The sequence below is a fragment of the Adiantum capillus-veneris genome, chromosome 3, assembly GCF_014529385.1.
Source record: "Adiantum capillus-veneris isolate H3 chromosome 3, ASM1452938v2, whole genome shotgun sequence".
Lineage (NCBI taxonomy): Eukaryota > Viridiplantae > Streptophyta > Polypodiopsida > Polypodiales > Pteridaceae > Adiantum > Adiantum capillus-veneris.
Window position 1 is genome coordinate 37,510,030 of NC_140933.1, and position 6,026 is coordinate 37,516,055.

General features: G+C 56.2%; 1 pseudogene; it reads left to right on the forward strand.

Annotated features, from left to right (window-relative positions):
* The first annotated feature begins 1,892 nt into the window (after positions 1 to 1,892).
* LOC147460767 (uncharacterized) lies at positions 1,893 to 5,471 on the forward strand (annotated as a pseudogene).
* Positions 5,472 to 6,026: the final 555 nt, after the last annotated feature.

Here is a 6,026-nt window from a genome sequence, read left to right on the forward strand (position 1 = left end):
GGGGCTCAGCCCGTGATTAGCCAGACCTTCAAAAGTTCATCGGCGTTCCCGTGACCATCTCTGGAGTCTGCAGTTGTGGCCGGCTATGTTACGGGTCCCTCTTTTTGAGAGCATTTCTGGACCCTCCACCCCTCCTAGGCTCCTCGAGACTAGCTCAACTTGATGTTCCGAGGCCTCGAGGGCTTCGAGCCGACGAGAGGCCCCCGGTGTGGGAAAACCCGTTAGTGGAGCGAAGCATCGAGTGCTCGACTGGGGCGGATGCGCGAGAACGCCTCTTGGTGGTGTTAAGTTGGTTAGGTAATAGGGTCGGATGTGAAGGCAACTTACGGGCGCCTGGGGGATTAAGGCGAAAAGGCATGCATAAGCGATTAGGATCGGACCTTCGGGTTCCGAGGTCGCTACACAGTGAAGCAGACAGGCTCCATCGCCCGGGCCGCGAGAGCGCGCGCCTGGCAGCCTTCTATCGCGCCTGCTCAGAGGCGGGCAGTGTCAGCACCCTGCGGGGTTGCCTTGGCCGTGAGCTCACCCGAGAGCGGGAGCCACGGGCCCTTGCATCACAGCACAGGTACAGCACGCGGGGTAGCCGAGGGCACCCTCTGCGGAGCAGATTCGGGGCAGCAGGCCTCAGAGCCGCTCCATCCACAGCTCAGGTATTGAGCGCAGCCAGCAAGCCTCTTGCTCTATCGGGGGCTGCTTTCGGAAAACAGGCTTCGAGAGCGGACCGGCAGGCCCCTCACCCGGAGGGTACTGCCCTTGGTGACCACAGGCAGCGCGAGGGCTGTTGTCAGCAAAAGCAGGTACAGAACGCGGGGCAACCGGCTGAGGGGTTGCTCCCTTACCATCCCAGATTGGATCCGCAGGCCATCACAGTTGGGACAGGCTGCGTGAGTGACTGTTTTACAACGGATATTGGGTTCGAAGACGTCTCTTGGGGCTGCGTATCGCATGCGAGACAGTCGGGACAGCTTGACAGGCTACTGGGCGCAAGGCCCCTACATTATGTTGGTTTATTGCTGATGCCCGCAGTGGGCTGTGGGCTGGAATACACCCGTAGTGGGTTGTGGATCATTGCTCCCCGCCTGGACTCCACCGAGCCAGAGCGTAGAGGTCGAATACACCCGCAGTGGGTTGTGGGTTATTGCTCTCCGCCTGGTCTCCACTGAGCCAGAGCGTCGAGGCCTCGTGTGGCAGCTTTGCATATCCACCTGGTCTCAGCTGAGCCAGAGTGTCGAGCAGGTTTTTGAAGTGTCGGCTGGTCTCTCGACAGAGACTCGAGCCCATTATCGTTGAATGCTATACGGGTGAGCCTGAGGCTCCAAACCCGATTGTACTTCCTTTTTGGATTGAGCCGAGTTGGCTCCGCTAGTGACGCCGGCCACTATAGACCCGGTCTTGGTTTGCTCTCGGGCTTGAGAAGCCCTAGTGTATCGATCTCTGCTGGAGCTTAGTGGTTTCCCCGTCTTGTGAGACGAGGGGTCCTAACAATTGGTATCAGAGCCAGACCAATGGCCTCTTTACATGCTGGGTTCGATGTGGAAGTAGCAGTTTTTTGCTTCAATATGGCGGCGAGCCGATTATGCGAAGGATTGGACAGTTGGGGCAAGTGCTTAACGTTGTCCTGGGGTGAAAGTGAAATGGAAGAGCGCTTGAGCCGCGGAAAGGAGGTAAAGGAGGCATTACGCCAACTGGATCACACCTATGACAGGAATAAAAGGCGTTTCGATTGGGATTGCGAAGAGATGCTTCGAAAAGGAAAACGAATGCGAAAGGAGTTGAAAAGGAAGAGAAAAGGTATGCAAGAGGAGTTGAAGAGGCAAGAACAGGGGTGGAAGGCGTTCCATAACGGGATGGCAACGGTATTGGGACAAATAAACCGCGATGAGGAGATAAGAATGCTTCGTATGCTGGACCGTGAGGTGACACAAAGAATCGATGCGTTAGCTCCCGCCGAGGAGATTTTTCCCGGAGGGGATTGGATGTATAATGCGATGCATGATCGTGTGAATGAAGAGTGTGATGATGGTATACTTGTGCCTGAGCTTTGTATGGCTCCTAACGCTCAGCAGAGTGTGAGCGATCGTGAAGGGCAAGTGGTAGCCCCTATTGTATCTGACCTTCCGTATGTGGACGAAGGAGAAGAATGCATGAGTGAAGAGGAGTGGACAAGGAAATTGGATGCTATGTTTCCCGGCTATGTCGAGGCCCGTTATGAGGAAAAGCTGCAGGTTGCCGAAGGCGATGCTGGTCATACCCTGCTAGAAGGGGAGTGGTTGGCTTGCGAGCCATACTCAACTGATGGGTACGGTACCCGTGAAGGAATTGAAGAGGAGCACCAGGTGGTCCCTGCTGACTCCTATCCCCCGCATGAGAGGGGAGAGTTGGAACACGCAGCGTGTAGCGACCTACAGACGGCTGCATTCGAATTACCCGAGGAAAGGATTGTGGAAATAGGTGGCAATAAGCCAATCGTATGCGAAGAAGTGAGAGAAAATGTGGTGAATCTGGGGTGTGGCAGTTTGGTCTTGACGCTTGGGTGTGAAATGATTACACAGGATGCGAGTGAGGAGCGGGCTGAAGTAAAGCCTGCAGCATCAGTCAACGCGGGACGGCCTTTTGGCGTCAAAGAGCAAGTCCCAGTAAGGACATACAGGCATGGGGCTGAGGATGGCAGAGCCAACCAGCTCTCGTATATGTCGCCTTCGATGAGGGGACAGTTGGTGAAAAGCGCGCGAAGCATAACCGTGTGGAACGTGAACCTCATGGACTGGCCTGACGGGCCAGAGATAACGCACTTAGAGGGCAGGGTGCCCCTTTATTCGAGACGCCTTGTGATGCGGCGGGCGATCTCCTCAAGGGCCGAGAGGTTTCAAGCCAAGGCAGCCGGCGCTAGGGAGCCGGGCAAGACACAGGTAGGTAACCAAGGAAGGGCCGAGTGTGTGCCCAAGCAGGACATGGCGTGGGGACCTTGGGATAGAGGACCCATAATTTTTTTTGTGATTAGATGCGGGTACATGGACAGTATGCTCGCTGGGAGCAGCATCGAATGGGACAGCCGACTAAATGATATGGGAGGACGGGGGTCTATGACTCCTCATCCATGCGCCCCGTTGGTCGAGCGGGTCTTGAATGGAGACTCGAGGATGATTGTGAAGACGCACGGCTGCCCGGGTCGGGCATGGCGACCTGGGATGCATGGGATTGTGGCTTACGGGTTAGTTAATGTACCCGACAAAGACCTTCCGGGGGTGAAAATATGCGTATGGGATCCGGGAGAGGAGTACCCATGTAGGGATGTTTCCGCTTGTGGAATGAGCAGAAGAGCTGAGCTGACAGCATGCTGGAACATATGGAGCCGAGGAGAAGCTAAGTCAGAAGAGTTGAAGCCGTTTTCTGGTGCTGATATGCAGGAGGTAGCAAAACAAGGGCTGGCACAAATGCAGTCCACGGATGGCCGATGGGCCCCCCCACGAAAACCAGGGACTACAGCGAGAAGCCGTGGATGTATCACAATCGGGATGGGTCGAGCTGAGGCGAAGGATCAGCAAATAAATGAGATGCGTGGTGAGACTGGTAGGTGCAAGAAAAACGATATGTTGAGGCCAGAGAGGTATGGCCGAGGTATGCCCCCTCGACGAGGTGGGTTGGCCACAGAGAGCGAAGGCAACATAAATACGCAGCGCAAGAAGGCGGGCTCCGGTGAGCACCAGCCCGCCTTTCATTCGGGTAGCTGGGCTAACCAAATAATTACGCGCAGGTGTTTACTCTTCAGCCGGTGCTGGTCCGAGTGGGCTCACGGGACACTGAGCAGCGGACGGTACGCCAGGCGTTTTGGGACTGGATTGCTAACAGGGCTAAGAGCGTGGGGCTCCCTAGTGAAGAGTGGGGTCACATTGATCATGGTCATGCTGCTCGCATGGTGGGCACTCGATGAGTGTCACGAGGAAATTCGATGCAAAGGAATGAAGTTCAGCAGGGAGAGAATGCGGCTGAGAATTACGCAGGGAACACCAGAAGAGTGGATGGATGCTCGATGTGTGACGCTGCCAGCAGCCATAGATGCACGGTGGATTCCTCCACGTCGCACTAACTGTGAAGGTTCGGGGAGGGACAAGAGGAAGCCCCCTAAGGTCAGGAGATGTTTGGATAGTTTGATGAGGAATAATGCTGGGGACGGCTCAAAAACAGGAGATATGGTTGCTCGACGCAAACAGGGGGCAAATGGTCTCCCTTGGCTGGTTGCTTGGACGACGAATACGTCAGGGAAGGAGTTGGGATTCATACGTGCGCGTGATGCTGGACGATGTAAGCCAAGTCTTGAGGCTGAAACACGTTGCTTTCTGGGTAAGGTATATGTGCTCGATGAGGACATCGAACTTTTTTGGGGGAGGGGAGAGTGTTACGGGTCCCTCTTTTTGAGAGCATTTCTGGACCCTCCACCCCTCCTAGGCTCCTCGAGACTAGCTCAACTTGATGTTCCGAGGCCTCGAGGGCTTCGAGCCGACGAGAGGCCCCCGGTGTGGGAAAACCCGTTAGTGGAGCGAAGCATCGAGTGCTCGACTGGGGCGGATGCGCGAGAACGCCTCTTGGTGGTGTTAAGTTGGTTAGGTAATAGGGTCGGATGTGAAGGCAACTTACGGGCGCCTGGGGGATTAAGGCGAAAAGGCATGCATAAGCGATTAGGATCGGACCTTCGGGTTCCGAGGTCGCTACACAGTGAAGCAGACAGGCTCCATCGCCCGGGCCGCGAGAGCGCGCGCCTGGCAGCCTTCTATCGCGCCTGCTCAGAGGCGGGCAGTGTCAGCACCCTGCGGGGTTGCCTTGGCCGTGAGCTCACCCGAGAGCGGGAGCCACGGGCCCTTGCATCACAGCACAGGTACAGCACGCGGGGTAGCCGAGGGCACCCTCTGCGGAGCAGATTCGGGGCAGCAGGCCTCAGAGCCGCTCCATCCACAGCTCAGGTATTGAGCGCAGCCAGCAAGCCTCTTGCTCTATCGGGGGCTGCTTTCGGAAAATAGGCTTCGAGAGCGGACCGGCAGGCCCCTCACCCGGAGGGTACTGCCCTTGGTGACCACAGGCAGCGCGAGGGCTGTTGTCAGCAAAAGCAGGTACAGAACGCGGGGCAACCGGCTGAGGGGTTGCTCCCTTACCATCCCAGATTGGATCCGCAGGCCATCACAGTTGGGACAGGCTGCGTGAGTGACTGTTTTACAACGGATATTGGGTTCGAAGACGTCTCTTGGGGCTGCGTATCGCATGCGAGACGGTCGGGACAGCTTGACAGGCTACTGGGCGCAAGGCCCCTACATTATGTTGGTTTATTGCTGATGCCCGCAGTGGGCTGTGGGCTGGAATACACCCGTAGTGGGTTGTGGATCATTGCTCCCCGCCTGGACTCCACCGAGCCAGAGCGTAGAGGTCGAATACACCCGCAGTGGGTTGTGGGTTATTGCTCTCCGCCTGGTCTCCACTGAGCCAGAGCGTCGAGGCCTCGTGTGGCAGCTTTGCATATCCACCTGGTCTCAGCTGAGCCAGAGTGTCGAGCAGGTTTTTGAAGTGTCGGCTGGTCTCTCGACAGAGACTCGAGCCCATTATCGTTGAATGCTATACGGGTGAGCCTGAGGCTCCAAACCCGATTGTACTTCCTTTTTGGATTGAGCCGAGTTGGCTCCGCTAGTGACGTCGGCCACTATAGACCCGGTCTTGGTTTGCTCTCGGGCTTGAGAAGCCCTAGTGTATCGATCTCTGCTGGAGCTTAGTGGTTTCCCCGTCTTGTGAGACGAGGGGTCCTAACAGGCTAGACAGACTTTGAGGCCCGAGTCACACGAGGTCAACTACCCCACTGCTGATGTAATATGCATGCTTCCACTTGAGGCCTGGGCCATAGAAAGTTCACACACCATCTGCCCAATTTGGGTAGAACGTAGAGCATGCAGCGAAACAAAATCACGCCTATTCAAAAATGTCCGCCCTTTCTTGGCGAACAAAAGAGAGAAACCACTAAGATTTTGCCACTTCAGATTGGATGT